The following is a 27,548-nucleotide window of genomic DNA, read 5'->3' as shown; positions in this document are numbered from 1 at the left end:
AAAGGGTCCGCTTCAGAAGCTCGAGCTGCCTGTAATCCTCAGTTTCTTTGCCTCCTCTGCCCTGGAGAAGCTCCTGGGTCTTCCCTGGATTCCGGGGACTTTGGCTGTGACGACCACAGCCATTGTGGACAATTTGAGATGGAGCCTCTCCAGATGCCCCCTCGCCCTGTGCTCCGCTGTGGCTCTGTCCACCCAGGGTGGCCAGCCCCCTGCTCTGACCCACAAGGGAGCCTCAGGATCGAGTTGTCCAAGAAGGGAAGGTATCGAAGAGAAGAGGGTGCCCTGAAAAAATGTTTTAAGTTTCAGCTAATTTCTAGGACACGGTTAATAAAACCCACACAAATTCACCTGTTATGCTCTAGGGATTAACAGGCGTGAAGCTTGGTGACCGTGAGACATGTCGTCACCCAGATCTGCCTGTTGGTCACCAAGGCCTCTGCAGGTGTAGCTGGGGTCAGGTGGGGGACCCTCTGAGCAGCTGCCTGTTCCAGGCTCTTCCTTCTTCCATGTAAATGGTTGTGTCTTTTAAACATTTTATATTGGTGTATAGGTGGTTTGGAATCATGTGTTAGTTTCAGGTGTACAGCAAAGTGACTCAGTGATACATACACACATGTCCATTCTTTTTTAGATTCTTTTCCCACATAGGTAATTACAGAATAATGAAATTATCATACTAGGGGAAGTAAGTCAGACAGAGAGAGACAGAAATCATATGATATCACTTATATGTGGAATCTAAAACAATAATACAGACGAACTTTTTTTTTTTTTTTACGAAACAGAAACTCATCGGCTTAGAAAACAAACATATGGTTACCAAAGAGGGGACGAGGGGGTGTAAATTAGGAGTTTGAGATTCACGTATATACACGTGACGACATGGAAAAGAGATAATCAACACGGACCTACTGCACAGCACAGGGAACTACGCTCTAGCTTTTGCTAGACGTGCAGTGGCAATGACCTTCCCGGGAGCCACCATGTAAGCGTCTGTCATCGGATGTACTCGTCTCATCGAGCTCTTGGGCAGAGTCCCCTGGTTTCTCCCCTCCTGTTGCTGCGGACGCATGAGGGGATTCTGGAATCCACCCGGGCAGGTGAGAGCAGCGCATCAGCTCTTAGCCCTGTGTGGTCTAGGGCGCAGAAGGATGCTGTCAAGATTCTTCCTGTGACCTTGAGAATCAGCTTGTCTAGCAGCTGGACCCGCCGTGCTGAGTATGTTCGCTCTGGCCCGGATTGTGCACCTGCTAAACACTTCGATATGCAGGAACCTGTTCAGCGAGCTGCAGTGGGGCTTAATGTTTACTCAGGGAAGCCAACCAGCCAGCAAAAAGGTTCCTGAGCTCCGTACCTCTTAGCCAAGGGGCCCGTGTAGCCAGGGAGGGAAGCAACCATGGGAAATCATTTGCTCAGGCATGGCTGCCTCTTTGTCTTCTGTCTTGGAAGGTCTCACCTTTTGCCACCTCATCTCTGAATGTTGGCAGGCATTTCTGGGGGGTGTTTTCAGGGAGACCTGCCCTTAGATAAAACATTTATTATGTGATAAAATAGGCGTGTTAAACTCATGCGAGAAATGACATTTTCATTTAATAGATAATGCTAGGACATCAGCTAATATTTGCAAAAACATAGCCAAGCAACAAACAAACACAGCCTAGATTCTCACTTGAGAGAAAATATATACAAAAAAATTCTGGCTGGGTTAAAGCGTTAAATATAGAAAAGAAAAATATAAAGATGTCGACGAATGTGTAAGTAGAAATATAACTCATCTCAGAAGGATGTTTTCTACGTATGAATCCATGGAAAAAACTACAGGGTCATAGATTTGACTTTTAAAAATGAAATACGAATCTTTCAATGAACAGAACCCAAGAGCAGAAGCAAAAGGAAAAGGGAAAGAAAAGAAAAAGGAAATATTTACAGACAGGATAAATATTTATCTCATTGTGGACAAATGGGTCACAGCCTTCATTTAGGCAGAACTTTTGCCGGGCAGTCAAAAGAAAGGTGAGAGCATCAAAAGAGAGAGTTTCTGAGGATAAGAACCACAAAAATGCACTCAGATAGGGCCTACATGATCTTTCCTCAGCCACAGAAGAGGAGAAGCATGTTCCAGAGCGCAGAGTCGGTCCTGGAGTCGGGACGGTGTCAGGCCGGCGTGGGCTGTTGTGACGCCCTCTGGTCTCACTCACAGAGAGGCTGAGAAAAAGAGGCAAGGACATGATACGAAAGAAGACTCCTCGGATCCCAGCCAGGACCTTGGCCAGACCCCCAGCAGGCAGGGATGGGAACGCAAGACCCCACCAACGAATCTGACTGTATTTTGTTTCATGACTATGCACAAGTTATTCTGGGGTAAAATGTGTCCAATTTTTTTCCAATCGGATTGCCACTTTCGGTGTTCACTCCCAATCCAGTAAATAATCCCTCTCATGAAAAAGAATAAAAATGACAGCAGCTAACATTCACCAAGTGCGTCCCAGGCATCGTGCTCCATGTTTTATTCAATTTTCACAAGACGGCTGTGCCTTAGGTTGTACTAGTATCATCCCCAGTTTATAAATGAGGAAATGAAGGGTCAGTGCCCCAGATTTCATATGTTGGTTACTGTCAAATCCAAACCCAATTCCAGAGTCTAGCTGGGTGCCCTCAAATCTGCATCTTAGTGCTATTCTAGCCACGACCAGTTAGCTCGAAACTGCATGCCCACTCTGGGACGAAGCAGGCTGTTGTTGCTATCGAACCGGTGGACTGATCACCTGAAAAAAACAAAACAAAACAAAACTATGCATGGTTATTAGATTTCCCTCTTTTTCTAAGGCCCTGACCTTTTCAAGGGTAAACACTAAGTATGCTTCGGAGCCGGAGCCCCTCAAACAGGTGAGGGATGTCTCTGGGCTTTTGCCGTCACCGTTTCTAAGCAGCGATGAGAAGGTATGTGAGTCAGTCACCAAACTGGATGTTTAGCCGCACCAGCCTTCACCAGGGACAAAGACCAGATCCACTTGTAATTTCTCCCCCTGCCGTTGGCAAGGCATTCCCACGATCAAAATGGAGCTGGTGTGAGTGGATTTGGAAATTATACATGTATACATGTGTGTTAGAATGATGCTCTAATATTACCGCTGAATGTAGGGGGCCAGTCCCAGGGGAATGTAATCTCTTCTGTGACTGCACTTCTACAGGGAAAATGTGTTTGCTCTGCTAAGATTTGCTTTTAGGATTTCCGAATCTGTCGCGTACAGGAGCGCATCCAGAAAGATGAAGGGTGTTTAACCCAGCGTCTCATAAAAAGCCAATATGTACCTTTATGTGCACAACACGTTGGTGTTGCCAACTCAGATGCACAGAAATAGAAGCGTCTGTTTACCCTCTCTGACACAGGGTTTAAGATAAGAGCGGATAAAGAAAATGCACAGAGTTCAGCCTCCTTCCCTCTGAATCCCCCGAGACTCTTTCCTCTGTCCAATTAAACAATTTCGTCTTGAACGGAAATGCTTCCGTAGGGCTTGAGTCTTTAAAAAAAAAAAAAAAAAAGAAAAACAACCAAAGCTTTGCATCACAAACTGGAGGCTCGGGGACCCTGCCCCAAGGCTGCGTTTGGATTGGAAGGTGGGGTGGCCTCCAGCATGGAGTCTACCCTTCCGATGGTGGAGTCTACGGCCGTCTGTGGACACACTTGGTGACAAATGCTTGTGCATTCACTCTGGCTGTCACCTGGAGACACAGATAGGCATTTTCTCTTGTCTGCATTTCTTACAGAGATAGGACAGCGGGAAGGAGAAGAAAGGGGTTCAGGGAGGCAGGGAAGGGAGGGCTTCCTGAGACGAGGGGCAGCCCAGCTCCCGTGCTTTGTCCCCGGGGCAGGCTCTGCAGATCAAAACCGGCACAGACAGGGCCCAGTGGCCAAGGCAGGTCCACCCCTTTCAACATCTCCACTGGACCGAGCACCTTCTGGTCCCGTCGTCTGGCTCAGCAGAAGTCTCTCCAGATGTCGTTTAGCCCCCACGGTTGACAAGAAAATGCAGAAGAGAAATTGCCATCGCGTGGGCAGCAGCCTCTCATTTCTCCTCTTTGGGGTGTGGAGACGTCCAGGGAACTCCAGGGCCGGGGGCCGGGGGCTCCACGGTCCGTCCACTTCCTTCTTGGTTCCTGACCTCTTCCTACCCACTCCCGCAGAGGAGTCCTCTACCTGGCCCTGGCTGGCTTCCTCCTCTCCCCATGAGGAGCCTGCAAGGTTTCTAGCAGATAAAACAGGTTCCCTCTGAGAGGTTCAGAAAGACGGCGAGGGCCACAGGAAGCCACTGGTTATATCCACAGGGCCAACCTGTGCACTCGATGCCTCATCTTTTTTTTTTTTCCCCATAAAAATCTTTCTATTTATCGCCCTGTTATAAAGAGGAAAGCTCTGGAGAAGTGACCCTTTACCCCACTGACTTTTATGTGGGGGCAGAGCCGAGATTCCCAGCCTGTTAACTGCAGACCTTCTGTCTGAACCCGAAGATTTCCTGCGAGTGTAGGTCTTCGACCTGCTGTAAAGGGTTCGTTCCCAGAAACAAGCCTGATCTCCCCCCGGCTCCTCTCAGGAACCAGAACCCACCTCAAGAGGGACAGCTGATGTGCTGTGATGCCTTTGATTCTGATGCCTTGCTGGGCCCCCAGAGGGACCGGGATCCCAGGGCGTGAGGGCTGCAGCCAGGGCGGGTCTGCGAGTGGCCCTTGCAGAGGCTGCTTGGGAAGCCCCGTGTGGCTGGAGCTGCGGCCACACACGATAACCCTCTGAGAGCTCTGCACGGGCCCCTCGGGCCGGGTCCCCACCCCTTCTGCTCACGATCCGTGGTTTTCTCTTTCATCTCTGCCTTGGGAGCATCAGTTGAGAAATCCCTCCCTTGTTACTTGACTGCACGTGATTTCTCAACTCAAGAGGAAGAGAATGAAAAAAGGGCATTGAAGACATCCTTGGATTAGAATTTAACTCTTGCCCTGAAATTGGGAACAAGTGTGTTATTTATGTCGAAACTTCAGCCTCGCTTCGCTCACAAAACACCATCTATCAAAATTCCTAGCTCGCAGAGTCACTCTGCCAGACCCAATTATGGAGTTAATTCCGCCCTAACTGGAAACAGAGGTTTCGGTTCATTTCCTCTCCCAAAGCTCTGGGGATGCCTTTGATTCAATTCCAGCTCGTCCAAGTTCAAGCCAGTTCAGCTGGATTCAGTGGGCACTTTCCAGCTTATCTTCTGTGAACGTAGAAACGCACACATGCGCTCACACCCACCCCACACTCACACCCAGGCTCACACACTCACACATACACATGCCTGCAGCCGACAAGCATATATATGCACACATATACACACGTGCACACATTTATGGCCAGCCACACTCACACACAGGCACACAGGCTCACATATATGCACGTAGGCTCCCCACCTGCACGCACATGTACATACGTGCACACAGGCACACCTACCCACACTCTCTCTCTCTCTCTCACTCACACACACACACACACACACACACACACACGTCCAGGCTCCCCTCCAACATCTGGTCACACATTTTAAGCTGGTCTGTTCTTATTTTTCCTCAATATTTGCAAACCCTTATTGTTTGCTTCTTTGGTTTTTCCCCTTCCAAACGGTTTTCTTAGATTTCCGCTTTCCTTCTGTCCTCGTTGCAGAAGCTGCATTTCAACAAGCAGGAACCGACAACAACAGAACAGCGTGTCTTCAGCGAACTCACCGCAGACTGTATTACAGAACTGCTACCATCAGATCGCTTCCTTAGACACAGAAGTCCTGCCACTTCTGATTCTCAGCCCAATTGCGGTTTTCGCTCCTTGGGCTGAGAACCTCTCGGACGCTCTGTATGCGCGTACTTTTCTTAGCTCTGCAGATGCATGAAGAAAGTGCTGGAAAGAAATACACAATGTAACTCTGACATATGCTATTCTCATTCTTCAGCTTCGAGAAAATAATTGCAAAGTTTTCTGCTTTTCATTCAACCAGCTATATCAGGTGGCACTGTATGAAGTTATCGTTTTCGTAGGTGAAAGTGATTGAACACCATCAGTTTATACGTCTTATCATTAAAGATAAGTTTGCATGGTTGGAAATGTCGGATAAAAGAAGTCTCTGACTTGTGACAACTAGCTTAAGACATAGATAAAACTTTAATAAGTATTAGAGGAACTAAATGTTGGGAACTTTCAAAAACAACAATATATAAATACCCCAACTTTCTAAACAAGGACACTTGTGTTGAATGACAAGCCATTGTCCATGGCACCAGCAAACATGTGCTTTCTTAGAATAGGCAAAGGCACAGGATGCAATCTGAGCATATCTTGACATTCAGCGAAGGAGCAGTGTATTTAATTCGATCAGGCTCTTAAGAGATCTTTAATACAATTTTGCAACGTGGGCATACTAGGTGAAGTATATACTCCTGAAAAGGAAAAGCAGTTTTGTAAGTAATATATAGTATTATCATCAGAGACTCAGAAAAAGAGATTATAAGAAGCACAGAGGAGTTCCCCTCGTGGCTCGGCGGTGAAAACAATCCCATCTAGTACCCACAAGGATGCGGGTTCAAGCCCGGACCTTGCTCGCTCGCTCAGTGGGTTAAGGACCCAGCGTGGCCGTGAGCTGTGGTGTAGGTCACACATGCTGCTTGGATCCCCAGTTGCCGTGGCTTTGGTGTATGCCAGTGGCTGCAGCTCTGATTTGACCCCTAGCCTGAGAACCTCCATATATTGCAGGTGCAGTCATAAAGAAGCTAAATAAATAAATAAATAAATAAATAAAGAGGCACAGAAAGAGCTGATGAGTAGAACTATAATTTAATAGAAAAAATTGTAGTTTCGTCTTTGTTGTGTGAAGACGAAACTTTTTGATTATATGTTGTACTCCACTTGAAATCTCTTGGGAGTTCTTCTTATAACTGGGAAGCTGAGTAGCATTTTTAACCCACTTGCCCGAGTGCTAGTTGCTCACAAGGTCAGGTTACCTGAGGAAACCCCCAGAGCTCAGAGGTGGCTGTTCCGAGATGGGCCAGTGGCCGATGGACCCACTGAGGGGTCCCCAGGACAGAGGAGGGATCGGCCTTGGGCTTCTCAAACCCGGGATCCACCTTGGTCCACGTTTTGTTTCTGAGAAGGAAAGTAAAATTGTCACTTGGCTGGGCAGGCCCCTTTCTGACACTGATTCTGCACATCGAAGTCCCAGGCGTTGGGGCTCCGGGTGGAGTGTTGCTGGTCGTGGACTTTGGGTTCTGACGCCCTGGGTCCGAGGTCCTTCTTAGTTGTAGGACTTGGGGTGAATGACTTGGCCCGAGAGGCGGTGTCCTCTGATGGGAGGCCCAACTTTCTCTTCTCCAGAGAGCCGATGTGGGGTTAGGTTAGAACATGCTCATGAAGCTGGGTGCCCCCTCCTTGTCCCACGTGGGACTCTTGGCCAGCTTTTCCTGGGGAACACGACTTGCCACGGACTTACTTTCTGTGCCGGGACTTTTAACCCCATATCTCAGGCCTCTGGCAATAAGGAAACACTTCGTTTCCGGCTTCGGAGTGAAAACTCTGACTCCAGCTTTATGACAGGAAATACCATCCAAACAATAGGATTTTCTCCCCCCCAAACTCAAGTTTCCTCCTTCAGACCACAACGGCCTTTGCTGGATCTCAGCCGGATCTTAAAACAGTGGTTCCAAAGGCCGGACCCCTGGGCTTGCTGGGAGTAGGACCTTTCTGAATATCAGAATTATCTGACCCGTATGATCCACGCAGGATGCCAGCGCTCCACGCCGGCCTCTCTTTGCAGAGGACACATCCCAGGGGTCAAAGCGAGCATTTGGAAGCCAGAGCGCACGGGCTTGCGGTCTTGCCGCAATGTTATAAATCTCGGAGCCGAAAGGAACTATCCGTGTTATTATTCCGATCCCTTCACTTTGCAGGGGACGAAGCTAAGACTGAACGGCAGAGGGGGGATGTGTGGTTATTTCCCTGCAGCTTTGCGGTGTTGACCCACCATGTACAGTCTAAACCTTAGAGGAACAGGACGGGGTAGAGGCTCTTCTTAATAGCCGCTCATTACACCTGTTCTCTCCTGTGGGCAGGTGACCTGACGTGCCCTGACATTCACTGGGGACAGCATGGGGCCATCCCCTAGGAAGAAAAGGGTGGGAGACTCTTCCTTCTCTGTACAATTGATAAACCAAAGAAATGAAACCCCAAGGGTCTCCACACGCAGACACCACTGGCCATTTTGCGGCTCTCTTTGGCGGGGGTCTGACCCGCTCAAGGTTGGGTTGGAGGGTTACGACGCGGGTCGTGCCTGGGGCGTGGTTTCATCCCCGAATTTGCCTTTTGAAGGGTCTGGCCTCCCTGTCATCCAGAACACCGTCCGAGTGGGACACGATCTTTCAGGAGTCTAAACAACGTCCCCTGATCTGCTGTCACAAGCAGCGTTTACCAGCCTGGTCCCTCAGCCTCGGCAAGTTGGGTTTAGTCTGGGTTGATGCTTTCATGGTGCTCAGATCTGGAAAGCAACCAAGAGAGGAAGCACACCGCCCGTGCACAGAGCAGACGTTCAAAGATGGCTTTACCTCCTCCTCTCATAAATAAGGAAGTATTCATTTACGACTTCTTTTTCTTTTAACCTTCCTCTGGGAAGGTTAAAAGTGAAAGACTTTATTATGGTGTGGCTTCTGCATTAGTTGTTACCTTCACGTTCAGACCCCTGTTCTCCTGCTCACAGTGCACTTGTTACCCATGTCAACGCTGAGCTTGGATGAAATTACCAAAATCTGGGAACTATTATTAGGATTATGCTTATCCACACTTGTGTAAAAGCAAGTCTTTTGCTTGCAAGTTCTTGAATGTTTATTGAATAAATGAATGAAGGACTCCCATGGCCACATCACTGCTGGGACGGGAGACAGACTCAATTGACATTCTGAATTCTTATTTTACATATCCATTTGCCGAGAATTTTTCTTTAAATACACTTTTTTTTTTATCTTGGGATAATTTTAGAGTTTTTTAAAAAGTTGCATGGCTAGTACCGAGACGTTCCCCAGCGATAGCTTCTTATGCAACTGTGGTACATGCATGAAGACCCTGAAATGAACTTTGCTGTGTCACTTTCAACCCAGCTGCAGACTGTATTCAGATTTTGCCGTGTTTCAAGCTAATATTCCTTTTCTCCTCCAAGATCTGATTCAGGATGCCAGAGTCTATTTAGAAGAGGTTGGTTTTGTGACCCTCATAAAATTAAACGGTAAAATTCCCCTTCAGAAAACAACCATTGATGAACTTTATCAGGAAGTGGCAGGCTTATTCTACGAAGGGCCGGATGGTAAATATGTTAGGCTTTTATCCATATGCTCTCCGTTGCATTTGCCATTGGACTGCAAAAGCAGCCACAGACAAGAGCTAAAGAAACAAGAGTAGCTGTGTTCCAATAAAACTTTATTTGCAAAACATAAGGTGGCCACCTCTGAGTCCTGGGCAACAGTTTTCCAACCTTTGGTTTTTATTGAGCTCTGGTTTAACATTAAGCGACCCCTCTCCTGCTGTCTGTACTACAGGGGGTAGAATTCTCTGGACTGAAGATTCCTCTCTCTACTTTTATCTGCACCCACAATCCTCTTCCATGCCGCTAGCAGAATCACCATTAGACACATTTAAATCGCCAGTTTTGATTATTACCAGGCAGTAGGGTGTGAGTTAATCCATGCCTAGCATGGTGGTGGGGGGCAGCGTTGAACAAATGGTCTGATGAATCTAGCTGATCAATTCCACTTAACCGAAATGCATTTCTGTAACAGTCATTCACCTTTTATGTAGGTATATCTGGAGGCAACTTCTTCGAGAAGCGTGCTGTTCTTCTGAGTTGTTAATCATTTGTTTTGGAGTTCACAAAAGAACTGTGTGGAAGGTACAGAAAGTCCCTGTATTCCCCCCACCCCACACCCCAAATGCACAGATTCCCCGTGTGATGGCTCATTTTATGTATCAACTTGACTGGGTCATGGGTGCCCAGATATTTGGTGCAACGTTATTCTGGCTGTGCCTGAGAGGTCATTTTGGATGGGATCAATGCCGGAATTTATAGACTGAGTGAAGCAGATCACCCTCCCATGAGCAGGTGGGCCACACCCAATCAGTTGAAGGCCCGCATAGACAAAGGCTGACCCTCCCCCAAGGAAGAGAGAATTCTTCCTGCCTGACTGGTTTTTACCTGGGACATTGGCTGCTCCTGGGCTCAAGCCTCCTGGCCTTTGGACTGGAGCTCATAACATCTGCTGTCTTGGGATGTGTCCGTTTCCCTAATCGTGTGAGCCCAGTCCCTATAAGGCATCTGTGCATGTACATCCATATTCTATTGGTCTTGTTTCTCTGGAGAACCCTGATGACTACACCCACCATCAACAACCTGCAGGAGAAGCTACGTCTGTCTCTACAGGTGATGGACCCACTTTGTCACGTCCTCAGCACCCAGGGTCCATGTTTTACACGTGGGTTCACTCTTGGTCTAGTATATTCTATGGGCTTGGACAGGTGTCTAATGACATACAACCCTCACTGTAGTATCGGACAGACTAATTTTACTCCCCTAAAAATCCTTCTGGGTTCTAGAGTCATCCCTTATACTCTGTGGCCCTAAATTAAAAAGACAAAAAAAGACCAGAATAAATGATAATAAAAAATAAAATAAAATAAAACAAAATTTTGTGAGATTTTTGAGATATGGCTTCTTCCAACCCATCTCTCTTTTGTGTATGATAAGTAAACATACATATGGCTTTAAATTAATGCGTGTAAATCCCTTGAGAATTGTGACTTATCTTTTAAGCCCAGGGTTCCCCCTTGGTTTTGAGCCTCTTTGCAATTCAGCTTTAGCACTTGATTTGTTTCATTTTTCCCGTCGGGGTCACCATACGCACAATCCTGGGGTTTTTAAAAAAGATTTTCAGGGAATTCCCACTGTGGCTCAGCTGGTTAAGGATCCAGCATTGTCTCTACAGCGGCTCAGGACACTGCAGAGGCTCGGGGTTGATCCCATGCCTGGCCCAGTGCAGTGGGTTAAGGATCTGGCGTTGCTGCCTCTGTGGCTTGGACTCAATCCCTGTCCCGGGAACTCCATAGCTGCGAGTGTGGCCAAAAAAAAAAAAAAGTTTTCTGCAAGCTTTAATGCCCTGTGATCATCTGTAGAAGCTGCAGTTTGGGGTCTACAGACTCCTTACAGAGCCGTGGAAAGTGAACTTCCCAGAATTACAAGGTGTGGTTTTTGGCATGATCAGTTAAAAAAAAAAACAAAAAAACAATAGTAAAAAGGAATTTCTAAGAACATTCTTTACCTCTGAGTAATCTCGTTTTATTGCCTGCTGGACCTGCCAAAAAGGAATCCATCCTCCTGGGAGTACCCTCAGGTTTCACGAGGCCCGAGGAAATTGTAGTTTACAGGCAGAGCTAAGCAAAATGGATGGACGCTGATATTACAGAAGACAGAAGGGACAGCTTGGCTCTGCCACTGCAGACTGCTTGCTTGTTCCCTCCTCTGCCTCGGCCGGGGAGGGTTTTGGGGCCAGGAATGCGACTGGGGAAATCAGGCAGCCCTGAGCATGTCATTGCTGGTGGTTTAACACATGCATGCCTTGAGAAGGGTTTGATGGAGTGACTGGTACAATCATTATTAGAAGAGAAACTGGAAATTGTCCATTTGGGGATTTATGTTTCATTTTGAATCAGTGGTTTTTTGCCTTTTTTTTTTTGTTTGTTTTTTTGTTTGTTTTTTTTTGGTCTTTTTAGGGCTGCATCCGAGGCATATGGAGATTCCCAGGCCGGGGGTCAAATCGGAGCTGTAGCCACCAGCCTACACCACAGCCACAGCAACATGGGCTCTGGGCCGCATCTGCAAACTACACCACAGATCACAGCAACGTCGGATCCTTAACCCACTGAGCGAGGCCAGGGAACGAACCTGGGTCCTCATGGCTCCTAGTGAGATATGTTTCTGCTGAGCCATGATGGGAATTCCCCCCCCCTTTATTTTTTTAACTCTTTGGGAATCTCCTGGCGGTTATGGATTGGGCCCCTAGAAAAATACACAGTTACACAATATTTTGCTTTTTTAAGAGATTCTCATTCTGCACCTCAGAATGCAAAACCATGCTTTAAAAATCTTACTTTAGAATTTACCCTTTGAACGGCAGATATCTTATTACTATAAATTTTTTCTAAGTCATATTTCATGCATGGTTACTCTGTTTACCATAGCGGTTTTGTTTCAATGATATAAGCCAAGAGAGAGCCACGTGTGGCTCCCGGGCAATCAACTGTTGCTCAGTGGGTCAGGGATCTGGCGTTGCTGTGAGCTGTGGTGTAGGTCGCAGATGTGGCTCAGATCCCTGTGCTACTGTGGCTGTGGTGTAGGCCGGCAGCTGTAGCTCCAATTTGACCCTGAGCTCAGGAACTTCCATATGCCGCGGGTGGGGCCCTAAAAATAAACAAATAAATAAGAGTGCAATTTGGCTAAATAGATACATGTGAATAATTAATTCTGTTTGAAACACTCTCCCTTGACTTTGACCTTCATGGAGTAGGATACTCGATGGGACTGGCCCTGTTATCTCAGAATCTGGGCCAGGCCTCCAGTCTGAAGACAGCGATGGCTCACCCGAGGCCCGCCCTGCTCTACGGGAGACCTGCAGTAGCCCACTCACCCCTGTCTGATTCAACCCGCACTCCCTGCTCTTGGACACACGGAGTGAAAACGAATGGGTTACACTCTTAGGGTTGCCGTCATTTCATACCAGTGGGGTTTCCCGCATTTGCCTTCCCCACTGATCTGCCAAGAGAAGCCCGGCTCTTAGCCAACGTGGCCACTTCCACTTCCTGTCTCACAGGTAGACACCCACTGGGGTAATGACGGTGGATCTGAGCCGCGCGTGCATCCATCCGTCTCTTCAGCACGTTCCATCCGGCGGCCCCGGAAGTAGACAAGTCAGACATTGTGATGGCCATGCGGCTGGTGGCCGAGGCGGTGACCGCCGCTCCTGCCTGTGAAATGTCACCCCAGGGCTCTGGATTTTTTCTTGACCAGATATCAGGTGGGGGCGGCTTTGCAGGCTGCGTTTGCACCAGTCAATTGAGGACGTCAAGTCCAAGCTTACGAGTTTTGTGCCTTGAGATCCGCTCATCTTTGCCAAAAAGAATTCGCTAGGGCATAAATACATCCGAAGGGGAGGGCCAGGGGAGAAGCGACTCTGCCTTGATAGTCAGTTTGCATCTTTGGGGGTGTGGGGGGAGGATGGGAAGCGGAGAAAGCCCCGCCCCTGCTTTTAGAGGCCAAGTCCCACGGAGCAACCTGATAATAGATGAATGTCAAGGTCATGTGACTGGGAGAATGTTTCAGCAGGTCTCAGGGAGGGTCCGGCCAGCACAGCCTCAGGTCTGAGCCATGGGGAGCAGGGCTGGAGACCCCAGGTACGGGGGGCAGGCTTCTGCCAGGCGGAGTGGTCCAAGGAGCCACCGCCCCCAGCCTCTCCCTCCAGCACCTGCCTGTTTAACTCTGTCTGGCTGTTGACTTTGCAGCTAAGGCGGCGCTGGGCACTGGGAGAGATGGCACGTCCTCTCACCCCCACGAGATGACGAGCTGTCAGGGCCACATCTGCAACCTGTAAGCGCCGGGCGGTTTTGATTAAGGCTCAAAGGCAGCACACGTACCTGCTCCTGGACATATGCTTATCATTGCAGCCATCTGGCGGACTGGCATCCGGCCGGCTCTCAAACGCCAGTGCCCAACGCGGCCTTTGGAAGCATCGACCAAAGGTAGACAGTGTCTCAATAGGAAAATGCGCTATGCCTGGCGGGGCCGGCCTCTCCAGAGACAGACAAGCCAAGTGGGGCTGCTTCCTGTGCACAAGGCCTGGCGGGTCCTCAGATTGAGGGTGTGGAGACTTCATTTATTTATTTCTCATGTGTCATCATTTTGGAACACTGTGCTCGGGATACCTAAGATTGGTAAATATTCTCCGATCCGCGTATTTATTAGTGAATTTTCTTTCCTGCTTGCGATCTAAAATGCTTGTCGCTTGGTACCCACTCGATGTCACATTTCCCTACTCCCTCCTCCCTCCCTCACCCCACCAATGTCCAGGGAGGGTGTGGGCAGTCGGCATCACGGTCCAGGGCCTCCAGGCCACCATGGGAAGAGGCTGACCTTTCCTTCAAGGGAAATGCATGCGCATCTCAGGGAGTTTGAAGATCCGGACGATCGCATATGAAGAATTGCTCGTCGGAGATAGAAACAAGGATTTCAAAAGCTCCCCATGCTCCTTAAAAGCGGGGTGGGGAGGTAGTGGGTGTGATAGAGCGTGAGTTCCCAGCAGGGCCACATCGTTCCCTGGAGGCTCACACCGACCCTTGGTGGACAGAAAGCTCTCGGCTCTTGCAGCAGCTCCTGGGCCTTCAGATGACCACAGCACACAATGTACAGTGTGGCTGTGACAAGAGCAGGTCGTGGGAAGGGGTTAGGAAAGACACGTCTAAAAAGCTCCCTAAGGGGTAGATAGTGGACTTTAGGGGGACGCCCGTGCAGGGAGGGAGACCCAGGAAGGCCTGCAGCCGGAATGAAGCCAGCGGGCCAGGTCCCAGCATTCCCTCTTCTTCCAGGAACAGGTGAACCAAGGGGCCAGGTCGCTCAGGGGCTTATGTGACCGTCCTGGGGGCGCTCACCCCAGCTCGGCGACGAGGGAGACAGGCATCCGCCTCCGAGGAGCGTGCCTTCCAGCTGCGAAAAGGAGAGAAAATAACAAGTCGAATAAATGTCACTTTTGTGAAAAATAGAAGGGCCGGCTTAAATAATGACGGAGAAAGCGCCTGCGAAGAGGTGCCCTGGACGCTGAACCCGAGCATCGAGCATCGAGAAGGAGCCGTGAGCTGGGGAAAGGGTCTGGCCCAGGCCCAGGGGCCTGCGAGTGCACTCAGAGGGGGGTTGAGCACTGGGGGACCAAAGGATCGGTGTGACTCGCTTGACTGTGACAGTGGCTTTGTCGCGGTGGTCGGGAACCATGAGCCAGTCCCTCCGGGTTTACTGCGTTTGGTTTTCCGGGCAGGGAGCGTCTTTTTCTCACTCTTGGTGACAGAGGGCTGAACACGGAGCTCTGGCTTTGGGAAGAGGTGGGGCCTCCCGCTCAGAAGTGCCCCCAAGGGACATGAGAACTCACTCAGCACTGATCTGGACCTGGGGTCCCGGCTGTCCGAGTGCGGCTGGCTTCCTTCCATCTCCGGGGGGCCCAGGCCCTTGTCCTCCAGGCCCTGCCCGCCTGCTTGTGCTCTCTGTCACTTCTGGGCACCCCTGGACCCCTGCTGTTGCTCTGGCCTGAAGGGGTCAAGCCCGTATCCTCCAGCATCCGAATTCCTGGGTGGGTGGCTTTCCAAACTGGGCTTCATGGCTGCTTCTTGTCCTCACTATGCCTTTTTAATTGAATTGAATTTCTTAGTTTCCTATAGTTCTCTGTCTGTAGGAACTTTGGGAAAAGGTACCTGTCTTGTTTGGGGGATATTTGAAGGGTCTCCCCTGCTGTACCCCAAAGCCTGCTTCTCGGAGACATCAGCCCAGCCCCTGCCCCGCCCTCATCTGGGCAAACTCCCTTCTCTGGGCCTCAGAGGAGGCAAATAAACAACACTGCTTTCTGGTGCAAAAATCTCAATCTCGGCTACCGCCTGACAGAGCATCACAGTGGGCTGTCATTTTGTGCTTGTGAACCACGGTGTCACCGGGCATCCAACACCCGCCACGCTTCCGGTCAAGCCAGTGGAGGATCTTCTCACAGGAGGACCCTTCTGGAACCTTCCTGGTGCTGCAAACATGCAGCAACTCTTGCCACAATCAATATTCCTCTATGTAGAGGAGGAAAAATTAGAGTTCTTAATTCATTGCTTTTCTCGAGAAATTTACTGATCACATAAAGTTAAGCGGAGCAAACCAAGTTACATTTGACGATTATTTTTAATGTCTTTGGGCTGTCTTCCTTTTTTTACCGAAAGGGAGCATTTTAGTGCTGACGCATTTTACAAGTTGCCAGGCGTTTGGATGTGACACAACGCAGAGATTTGGACAGGACAATTGTCCTCCTGAGGCCACCGTTTCCCGTGTAGAACAAACAGTCTGGAGAGGTCAGAAATTAGGGGGTCTTCTCACTTCCCGACGTGGAAGGGCTGATCCAGACTCATTTACAGACTTGGGCTGGAGGAGCTAACACGTGGCGTAAACAGCATTCGGGAGCGTTCAGCCTGGGAACAATTACAGAATCCGATCCACTGGATCCCAAAACAAAGAAAAATATAGTTTGGGGATGTGTGAGGCCCCGTCGCACCATCTGAACTCCTCACCCCGACCCTGTTGTGAGTGACGAGGGCCCCTTTCGCGGAGGTACCCCGGGATCGTGGTTTACACCCACCAAGACGTTCCCATTTTGCATGACCCGCGACGGCCCTCGTTCCTGCCAGAGCAGTTCCTTTGGACAAGTGACGTCCCCCGGGTGCAACATCTGAACTGGCAAATGCTGGGAAGCTCACAAAAATAAAACGATTGGCGGGGAAAGAAAGCCCAGGTCCGTTTCACAATATAATGAGGCGAGAAGCAGGAGGAGGTTGCAGCGTGAAAAACAAGGAGCTGGGAGAGGACCATGGCACATCAGCCCTGTGTCCTCAGCCTCAGTCAGACAGCGAGGCCCTTTCGAATGCGACAGGAGCCCTGGGAGTTACAGCCCGTTGGTACACGCTGTGCTTCTTCTCAACAGCGCAGACTTTTTGTTAGGATGGAAATCGGTCTATGAAAAGAAATCAATCTGTCAATATGTTCTTGTTTTTCTCCACCAGCGAGGAGCTCAGCTTATTTTGAAAAGCCAGAAAGAACACAGGCTGCCTCTTATAATGAGGTCCCCCCCCCCCCGCCCGGAAGTTTAGACCCTGGATGCCACTTTGCTGAGGGACGACCAGAGACTTAGCTTGCCCAACCGGGGAGGGGGGGTGGAAGCGAGCCTCCTAATGTTGACTGTGTCCTCTAAGCTGCGCTGCTGCTCGGGCTGGAGGCAGGTCAGGCAGGGAACCCACAGGCGCCCACGTGGGGGGAGGGCAGCATTCTGCACCGAAGGGGAGAGCTGAGGGATGCAGGCCAGCGGAGATCAGAGCATCCCTCAGCTCTCTTCCAAGGAGCTCTGTGATTGGCACCCGGCTGACCTAGACAGATACACAGCTAGGCAGTTACCAAGCGCCCCCCGAGAGTTTGGGGAGCAGAGGCAGGCAGCGTACCGTGCCTCTCATGCAGTGGTTTACTGCAGGAAAAGAAATGTGGCCTTCTGTCTTCACTTCTCTCTCCCACGAGTTCCATTCCATCCCGCCTTCTCATCTTAAAGGAAGAAAAAGAAAAAAAAAAAAAAGATTTTATCTTAAGCTATAGGGTAGTCTCGCTAGACCTGGAAGGTTCAGTTGTTCAAAGCTCTTGGATTTGTGCTAAAAAAAAAAAAAAAAAAAAAAAAAAAAAAAAAAAAAAAAGCCAAACCCTAACACCTCCAGTGATTTGAAATACACAGTCAATGAGTGACAATATTTATCTTGCGGAAAAGACCTTTAAATAAAGACTCGGAGGAAAAACAAAAGAAAAATCATCATTTGGTCTATTTCCCCCAACACATTGGCTTTTTAATCGTCAGTGTATGCATTTTCGCTTCCGCCAAGAAATCTGCATCTCTGCTTCTTACCAAGGATTGAGCATCGCCAGGAAATTCTGTTACTATGGCAAAGGCTTTTATCGGAAGAGGAATGTAAATGAGAGGAACTCACAAAATGTACGGGGAACACACGAAGGCGGGGGAAATCCTTCCTTCCCGGGCCCTCGTGTGCTAAAGGAGCCGGTGACAACCACCTCTTGAACGACGACCGGTGGGTCAGCCACCCCGCTGAACGAACTGTGGGAGACCCCAAGGCGGAGGCGGGATGTGTTTGCTCTGGTCTCAAGGACCTTGCCTTCTGCCTGGAGAAGGCTGACAAAACCCCAAGAGGAGCTAAAGATACGCCCGAAACAACAGACAGCCGGTGAATGTAATACACATGCGAGGAACTGAGAGAGAAGTTATTTAGACAACGGCTGTGACCTGCGCCGTAGCTTTTGCAGCAACGCCGGATCCTTAACCCACTGATTGAGGCCAGGGATCGAACTCACGTCCTCATGAATATTAATCAGGTTCCTTACTGCTGAGCCATCATGGGAACTCCCGAGACTTTAGTTTTAGCGGCAGGTGGTGGCAGGATGGGTCAGAGAGGCCAAGGATCATGGAGAAATTAAATATCTACTTGGGGGTTTAGGGCGTTGACTAAAACAGGGAATCTGAGGGCAAAAGTTGGGATCCCAGGTAAAAAGATGAATGAGTCTGCATTCTGGGGGTTCCTTTTGAAAGGCGAAGGGATTTGGCTCTTTTCCTAGAGAAAAAGAATAGGTGCTCAGATTTTTGGTGGGTTCTGGTTTCCCGCTTCTTCCTGAATAATGACAACCGTGGGACAAGGACACTGGGCTCCCCGGCCCAGGCGGGGTCAGGTAGGGGGAGTGGAGGAAGTCCTAATTCAGTAGTTTATCAGCTCAGGGTCCTGTCCTGCTCTGGGTCCTGCTTTGAGGCTGCCAAGCACTTCCCTGAAACATACCATCCTGCGGGTTTCCAGGCTGCCCCTCACAGCGCTCGGCCGCGCTGGCGTTTCGGCTTTCTGCCAACAAGCCCCAATCTGTCCATAAATCAGCGTTCAGTGTCTGCTGCAGCAGCTCCCACCTGCTCCCACCTGCTGGTTTCCAGGATACAGACGCCATGCTGACGGTCGTGGGCAGTGCCCTGCTTCTGCGGGAATGGCTTGCACACGCCACCAGCTCCACCCTGTCTGCAGACAACCTTCTGGGCGCAGCTCAGCTCTCCAGACGCACATTTCTGAGTGCTCGAAAAGTCCCATCTCCAACGCCACGCTTCTGTGGCTGGATGCTTAGAGCCAGTGGATCTGCTGGAATCTTGGCTCAGCCCTTCCCCACCCAATCCGTCTTCTCCGAGCCAGCCAGACGTGAACAAGGACAACGAGCTATCAAGCAATATGCCCTAAGAGTATTCAGTGTGGGCTCCTGTGCAAAATATGTTGAAAAAGTAAAAAATGTCAGGAAGGAAACCAGTGAAGGAGGGTTTCCATGTCCCATGAGGTGAAAAGCTCTGGGCTCGGAGGTGATCCTAGAATAGAAAACAGAGATAGAGGTGAGATAGACGTGAACATGGGACAGGGTTAGTGTCTTCTTGGCCCCAGGGAACAAGAGATGGGGTCCAAGATGATGGAAGAGCTTCTGGGGTGGGAGACGGGGAGGGTAAGTGTGCCACTAACAGAAATAAGGGAACAGAGGGGCATCGAACATCCCACCCAGGGATGCGTGGGCTCATTTAAATAGTCAGGTAAGGGAGTTCTCGTGGATGCTCAGGGGGTTAAGGACCCACCATGGTCTTGGCGAGGATGCAGGTAGGCAGGTTCAGTCCCTGGTCTCGCTCAGTGGGTTAAGGACCCCGCATTGACACAAGCTACAGTGTAAGTCACAGATGCAGCTTGGCTCGGGTGTTGCATGGCTGTGGCCTGGCTGTAGGCCTGGAGCTGCAGCTCCGATGGGACCCTAGCCTGGAAACCTCCATATGCCGTGGGTATGGCCATAAAAACAAGGAGAAAAAAAATGCTCAGGTAAAATGGAGCTATTCTTCAGTGTCTTGGAATGAGAAATGTTGCTTATGGGTGATTTTCCTCGTGAAGCAAAAAAGGAACAAACTGGTAAGAGATAAAGGAACTAGTTGAGGGAGATATTTACATTTACGAAGTCAGAGGGAGGAAGAGGAAATAAAGTCACTCGGAGAGAGAAGTGAGAGCCTAAGAGGCCACAACCGAAGCAAGGTTTCTCAGGGGCACGGACCGTCAAAGACACAGCTGCAAACGCAAACAGAAACACCCCTGCCGGGGGCCAGCGCCCCTGCCAGGCGGGGGCGAGTGGGAAATAAACACGCGACGGGCAGGGAAGAACGCACGTGCTCGCCAGGACAGCGTCTCTCTGGTGCTGGAGATGGGAGCCAGACTCAGCCAGCCAGGAAGTCAATAATTACAAATCATTCTAGAAGTTTGCAGCTCGAGTTGGGTATGCATAGGCGGCGAGGGTTGAGAAATCTGGCAGCGACAAGAATGAGGGCTTCTGCTTGCTCCGTGTGGGCGAAGCAGTTACAAAGGATGCAGGAGGAGGAGAGAGCTGTTTAGAAAGGGGGGCGCGGGGGGACGGGTGTGGCTCTTGTGTCCCTGTTCTGTGAATAAGCTGGAGGTGAAGTCATGCACCCGGGAGGGACACAGAGGGCTGAGAAAATCGCGGGGAGGTTTTTATAGATGACGCATTGAGGAAAAAAGGCAAGACAAGAGCCATTCAGGAAATCATGGTGCAGCCGAAGGGCCAATTAAAAGCAGAGAATGCAGGCTTTTAGTGAGTGCAGTAGCTTTGTGGGAACGTGGCAGTGGAACCCAACAGCCGGGGTGACAAAGACGTGCCCTTGACCTGGAGGTGGATCTGCTCCTGCAGCCAAGGCTGAAGGTCAGGGGTGAAGGAAGCCCAGGTTAGTACAGGTTGCCGCTTGGGTCCAGCCTGGACAAAGGATGAAATTCAGGGTCATCACCGGGGCAAGAGAACGGGAGGAGTTTCCTCCGGGGGGCACAGGGGTGCAGAGCAACCAGGGTCGGAAGCGAGGAGCAAGCACTAGTGGAAGCTGGGTTGCTTCCGAGGGTGGGTGCAGTGTTCCTTGGCTGGCGTGGGGCGTTCAGAATGGACCATGGAATCTGAAGCATGAAACCCGTGGGCCGAGGCACCCAGTACTCCTGTGTGATACGTGGATGCCTAGCAGATTTCCCAGCCTCGGTACTATGACCCTCTGGGCTAGACCACCTGGTGTGGTGGGGCCTCCTGTGCCCTGTTCAGCAGTATCTCTGCTCTCTTCCCACTGGTGCCACAGCGCCACTAGTGGTGGCTAAAAAATGCCTCCAAAAGTCACCAAAGTTCCCAGCCCCCAGCCGACAGGGGGGGATGTGAAGGCTCCCCTCAGGTTGAGAATCTCAGGGATGGTCGATCAAGATCCTCAAGGAACAAGGAAGGTAACCTACCAAAGGAGTTCCCATCGTGGCTCAGGGGTAAGGAGCCCAACCAGCATCCATGAGGATGCAGGTTCCATCCCTGGCTTCCCTCAGTGGGTTAAGGATCTGGGATTGCTCTATAAAGCAATGAATAAATAAATAAATAAGAAAAAGAAACAAGAAAAGTAACCTAGCAAAGGAAGCTTTTCTTGGGCCGCTCCTGTGGCATATGGAGGTTCCCAGGCTAGGGGTGGAATCGGAGCTGTAGCCACCGGCCTACACCACAGCCACAGCAAGGCAGGATCCAAGTTATGTCTGTGACCTACACCACAGCTCATGCACGCTGTATCCTTAACCCACTGAGCGAGGTCAGGGATCGAACCTGCAACCACCTGGTTACCAATCGGATTTGTTTCCACTGCACCACAACGGGAACTCCGAAAGCTCTTCTAAGTAACAGAAGGGGGTTCAAAAACACCAGAGATTTGCTGAATGGGTAAACAAAACATGATTTACACATACAGCAAAATATTATTCAGCGTTAAAAAAGAATGCAATTCAGATACATGTGACAATATGGTTGACTTCCGAAGGCATTACGCTAAGTGAAATAAGCCATACACCAAAATACAAATAAATCCCATTTATGTGAGAGTCCCAGCAGAGTCAGATTCATAGAGACAGAAGGCAGAATAGAGGAGTTCCCACTGTGGCTCAGAGGGTTAAGGACCCTTTGCTGTCTCTGTGAGGATGTGGGTTTGATCCCTGGCCTTGCTCAGTGGGTTAAGGATCTGGCGCTACCACAAGCTGTGGTGTAGATCAAAGCCGCAGCTCCAGTTTGACCCCTGGCCCAGGAACTTACCTTCGTCAGAGGTAAAAGCAAAGAAGAGCAGAGGACGAGGGGGTGTCAGCAGTGTTTACTGGGGAGGGAGCTTCCCTTTAGGAAAAAGAAAGTGCTCTGGAGGCGGGTGGTGGTGATGGCCGCACAGTGTCCATGCATTTGATGATGCTGAGCTGTACCCCTGAAAATGGTTCTGTGGTTTAAATGGTAAATGCCATGTTATGTCTATTTTACAGTTAAAAAAAAAAAAGCTCGTCCTTCCTGGTCAAGTAGGATGCTGTACCCGTCATGGGCTCTGATTGAATGACTCCAGAAAGACATGAATGGCCTCACGGGGCTCTGGAGACAGAGGGACAGAATGGGCACATCCTGGCCCGAGAGGAGTGTGGCACGTTGGCTTCCGTACAAGGCGCCGTAGCAAAACACCATGGGCCAGGCGGCTACAACCTCAGAGCCTCATTTCATTTCATCAGGGTCAACGGTGGGACGTCTGTGATCAAGGTAACAGCTCGGCCAGTTTCCGGGGAGGGCTCACCTACTGGCCCGCAGACGACCGCCTTCCTGCTGGCCCCCGTGGGTCTTTTCTCGGAGCCCCGCCCCCGCCCCCACCCCAGACACTCTCTTCTTGTAGGGACACGGGTCCCGCCGATCAGGGGCTCACGCTCAGACCTCCCTCATCTTCTCCAAATAGTCACAAGGAGACTAGGGTCTCAACACGTGGGTCTTTTGGGGACAGGTCCATCCCTGTCAGCTTCCTGTCCTTTCCCATTTACTCTGGGCAAAGGGCAAAGGGCAAAGGCCAATGTGAGGGGACCCTACAGCAGGTGCTTCGGATCTTTCCTGAGCGAGGCGCAGACGTCCCTCTAGGAAGGGAGATGCTAGGATGCGGTGACGTCCGGGGTGGGCGTGGCCCTCACCCAGGGGAGCAGCAACAGCAGGAGCAACAATGAGGCCGAAGTGCCACCAGTACCACCCGAGCCTGGTGTATAACCCCCAGAATAAATGAAGACTGAGGTCTTGTTTGCGCAGCAAAGAGGAACTTGGGAGCCGCGGAAATTTACAACACTCTGAGTGTAGAATTCCTTCAGGGAGAGTGAAATAACCCACTCTTTCCCAGTGTTATTAAATATTGATAAGTCGGGGATGGGCTTCTTTTTAAAAGCACTGTGGAGATTTCCGCATCTTGGGCGACAGACTTGCGTTGATCCCTGGCCAGTGAGACCGGCAACATTTAAACCAGAAGTCCTCATTGGTCCCAAGCGTCCCCCTATTTATCTGGGAGCCCTTATTGTCCCAAGCTTGTGTTCTCATGCAGCTCTGCCGAAAAGGGGGCATTTCGCTCTTCAGCACGAGGAACTGCATGCTTGGTGCCAGATTTCCTTGCCCCCGCCAAGGACGTCAAGGCTCTGTCCCTCGGCATGCACTTGGACTGCGGCCTGGCCGGTCCTGCCCTCTGGTCCTTCCTGGAATGGATCGGGCTGGTATTGATCGGAGAGAGAGCTCCAGGCAACGGCTGGGCTGCAGCGAGTCTAGTGCAGGATGCTCAATGCAGCCGCAACCATCGTCTGAATCCACATCAGCCAGTACAACTGTTTGAAGGTAGGAATTTTTTAAAAAGAGCAACGAAGGGGAAGAAGCGCGTGGAGGATCGCTGTGCTTTTTTCTACGCAAATCCAACGAGGCAGGAGGATGTCCACTCTCTGCGGGTCACAGGATCGAGTCCCGACCCGGGACACCATGACCGCTCCAGACTTCCAGTCTGGTCCTATCGACCTTCCCACCACTTTTCACCTGCACCCTAAACCTCATGGTAGATGGTTTTGGATCAGAAACGTCAAATGTTACCAATTTGCAACCAAACGGTTGTCCCTCCAGGTCCTTTTTTTTTTTTTTTTTTTTTTTTTTTTTTTTTGTCTTTAATAGAAACAGAAACTTCAGCTTTTATCTGGGCTAGTGGCTCCGGTTAGAAAGATTACATTTTAGGAGTTCCTGCAGTGGCGCAGGGGGTTAACGGTCTGGCTTGTTTCTGTGGCGGTGCCAGTTCCATCCCCAGCCTGGCGCAGTGGGTTAAAGATCCTGCATTCCCAGCTGTGGTTTAGGTTGCGATGTGGCTTGGGTTCAATCCCTGTCCTGGGAACTTCTATATGCTATGGGTTCTGCGGGGGTGGGGAAGTGGGGAGAAAGATTAGATTTCACAAGAGTGTTTATATGATTAAGTTCTGGCCCTTGAGATGTAAGCAGATGTATTATTGAGTGACAGCCTCTAGGAATCTGACTTAAAAGATAACTCGTTCATGTCCTTTGATATTTCTTTATAGTCCCTCCATCCTGCTGCCTGGAATGCACTTATGATTGCTGGAGCTTTAGCAACTCTTTTGGTACCTGAGGACAAGGGATACACCCTAGACATTGCGGAGTGGTGAGCTGGAAGTAGGGTGAGTCTCTAAGGTTTTTGGTGGCAAAAACTACCATATCAGCCCTGGATAGAGAATTTCTATTTTTATTAAGCCAACATTACTTTCAGTGGTACCAACTCCTAACTGATGCACAATGAATTCGAATTTTTTTTTTTTTTTGGTTTATTTTCTCCCAAGACGGAATTTCTCAAGGGCTAGTGTTCTATTTTAAATCTTTGCGCCCTCAAACTTCTAGGAGCAAGAACTGGGCATGGCATATATTATATGCTCAATAATCTTTGTTGAGTAAAATATTTTGTTGTTGTTTTGAACAGATTGATTCAGGAATAGCTTGTGTGGGGAGTTCCCGCTGTGGCTCAGTGGGTTACAAACCCAACTAGTATCTATGAGTATGCAGGTTCCATCCTTGGCCTCTCTGAGTGGGTTACGGATCTGGTGTTGCCATGAGCCATGGTGCAGGTCACAGATGTGGCTTGGATCTGGTGTTGCTATGGCTGTGGTGTAGGCCGGCAGCTGCAGCTCTGATTCAACCCCTAGCCTGAGAAATTGCATATGCTTCACCTGATACGGCCATAAAAAGCGTTTAAAAAACCCCAAAAGAATAGCTGTATGAATGAAAGACGATATGTAAGAAGTAGCATCAAAGTTAAAGACAAACAGTCTCTCTCAAAAAATACCCACAAACACATAGAAAAATAGATGAGAGTGCAATCCACCGACATTCTCCACACAAGACAATGTTGGTATATATCAAAGCATGAAACATTTGATTTGATTTTGTTGAGAAAAACTCACCTAACACACTTCACTTACTCTGAGACTCAAAGGATTGAGGCTAGAGTTCCCGTCGTGGCTCAGCAGTAATGAGCCTGACAAGTATCCATGAGGACACGTGTTCAACCCCTGGCCTTGCTCAGTGGGCTAAGGATCCAGTGCTGCTGTGAACTGGGGTGTAGGTTGAAGGCAAGGCTCAGATCTGGCGTTGCTGTGGCGGTGGCTGTGGTTGGCAGCTGCAGCTTGGATTTGACCCCTAGCCTGGGAACTTCCTTATGCTTCAGATGTGGCCCTAAAAAAGACCCCCCCCAATAAAGGGGGGGGATTGAGGCCAATAAACAATAAACGAGGTAAATGATCAACAGACACTTTTGGAGAAAGATGGAGGAAAAGGAACGACAGTTGCTGATACACGTGACACCCTCTAGGAATTGCCTTTGATGGGGCTTAAAGGGAAGTACAAGCCACAGACCAGTCTCAACGGGAAGCTGTGGTGTTTGAGTTTAGGTGATGCCAGCAGCCATCCTTTCCAAAACGAAAAGGTTAGAAACTCTAAATCTTCCTTTTGTGAATTACGGCTTTGCGTTTAACTGCCAGGAACATTACAAACTCGGCAAATAGCAGACTTTAAAATTATTATGAATCAGAACTCAAGCACAGGCTCCTCCATAATCATACGTCGTTGGATCTTGCTGGCTGTACCCGATTCAATTCAGTCTGCCCGTCATGGGCCTCATAATGAGATTATAGCGCCCCATTTTTCACTCCACATAAAAAGTTTACTAGTTCAACTCAAACGATCAAAAGAATCAATTTATAAACCTAAACAAAGGATGAGGGTGAAGGAGCCCTCGTAGACAGGGTCATTTTCTATGTCAATAATATTGTACGGCTCTAGTGACAAGTCAGAGGTGCCGCAGAGGGCCAGTTTCGTTCCTGCAAAAGAAATCGCTAGCAATCAAACCTAATTTAGTAGCACGAAAGGCAGATGGCCGGCATATGAGACCTAATTCCCATCCTCTGATCAAGGGAGCATCAGAAGTTCAATTATTGTTCCAGTCACTGGAGAACAACCTGCTAAAGAAAAGATGTGTCCACCACCTAAGAGAGAAATGCAAGGGTGAGGGTGACAGAGTCGCAGGACAGAAATGGAGATGGATGGAGGGGGAGAACCTGAGATTCTAATTTGCTGCGTTCTCCTTCCCAGCTGGCTGGCCTTGGGCTCCTTCCGGACTCCAACTTCTCCTGCGTAGACTCAGAGAAAAATGGTATGAAAGCTGCCAACTTGCAGCATCCCGCTGGGGGGCCCCACCATGTCTACTGGACTCCTACGGCTGCTGTACAAATACCACCCATTGGGCAGCTCAGAACCACACGATGCTACTGTCTCACGGTTCTGGAGGCTGGAAGCCGGACATCATAGTCTCCACCCGGCTGAGGGCGCGAGGAGTGGGGGGAGTCTCCCCGGTGCTCTCTGCGCCTCTCCCGGCAACCCTTGGCTTGGAGATGTGGCTGCAGGTCTGCTCCCGTCTTGGCTCTCGCTTCCCTCTGTGTGTCCCTCTGTGCCCTCTTCTTATGAGGATCTAGGTCCAGTATGACTTCATCTTTGTGTGGGGGTGTGTGTGTGCACGCTTTTTAGGGCCATACCCACGGCATATGAAAGTTCCCAGGCTAGGGGTTGAATCAGAGCTACAGCCTACATCACAGCCACAGTAACGCCAGATTCCAGCCTCATCCAGGACCTACACCACCACTCATGGCAACGCCGGATCCTTAACCCACTGAGTGAGGTCAGGGATCAAACTCGAGTCCTCATGGACGGGCTCCTTACCACTGAGCCACAAAGTCAAATTCCCAGCATGACCTCATCTTAATAGACCCGATTCCATCTGCAAAGACCCTATTTCCAGATACAGTCACATTCTGAGGTTGTGGATGGATGTGAATTTTAGGGGGACACGTCGCTTGGGACACTTGCAGGAATCCAGGTGGTCACCTGCCTGTGAGCTGCAAGGACCTTGGAGATATGAACAGACGTTTGGAGCCGCTGATTTTCTCCCCTTTGCTTCGGCCCTGGCAGAGCTGATGGAGCAAAGACACAGGAGGAAGCAGGGGTGCAACGCTGCCCCAGCACCCTGGCTTCCCTCTGGAGTCTCAGACCCTCGGTTCTGGCGGCCTCGGTGGCTCTTGGACGGCTTTACACTGTTGCTGTGTTTGTGTTTGGTGTGGGTGCTTTCTTCAGCTCTTATGGTTGTTCTTGGAAGGGCGCTGGTCTTTTCCAAGGTCTGCTCCTGTCTGGGAGCAGCGTCGGCCGACGTCTTCCGTATCT

At 49.9% G+C, this 27,548-nt stretch overlaps 2 long non-coding RNA genes across 2 annotated transcripts; one reads left to right on the top strand and one right to left on the bottom strand.

Annotated features, from left to right (window-relative positions):
- Positions 603-4,930, bottom strand: LOC106505355. Its single transcript, XR_002336769.1, has 2 exons — positions 4,607-4,930; positions 603-2,765 (listed from the first exon to the last, which is right to left on the bottom strand). It is a non-coding gene; the product is annotated as an uncharacterized LOC106505355 (long non-coding RNA).
- LOC106505356 lies at positions 19,722-26,903 on the top strand. The gene is made up of 5 exons (XR_001299689.2): positions 19,722-20,676; positions 22,265-22,529; positions 23,344-23,627; positions 24,347-24,463; positions 26,427-26,903. It is a non-coding gene; the product is annotated as an uncharacterized LOC106505356 (long non-coding RNA).

Source organism: Sus scrofa, chromosome 11 (genome assembly GCF_000003025.6).
Source record: "Sus scrofa isolate TJ Tabasco breed Duroc chromosome 11, Sscrofa11.1, whole genome shotgun sequence".
In the NCBI taxonomy this organism is placed as follows: domain Eukaryota; kingdom Metazoa; phylum Chordata; class Mammalia; order Artiodactyla; family Suidae; genus Sus; species Sus scrofa.
The sequence above is the reverse complement of the archived record's forward strand: the minus strand, read 5'-3'. Positions and strand labels throughout refer to the sequence as shown.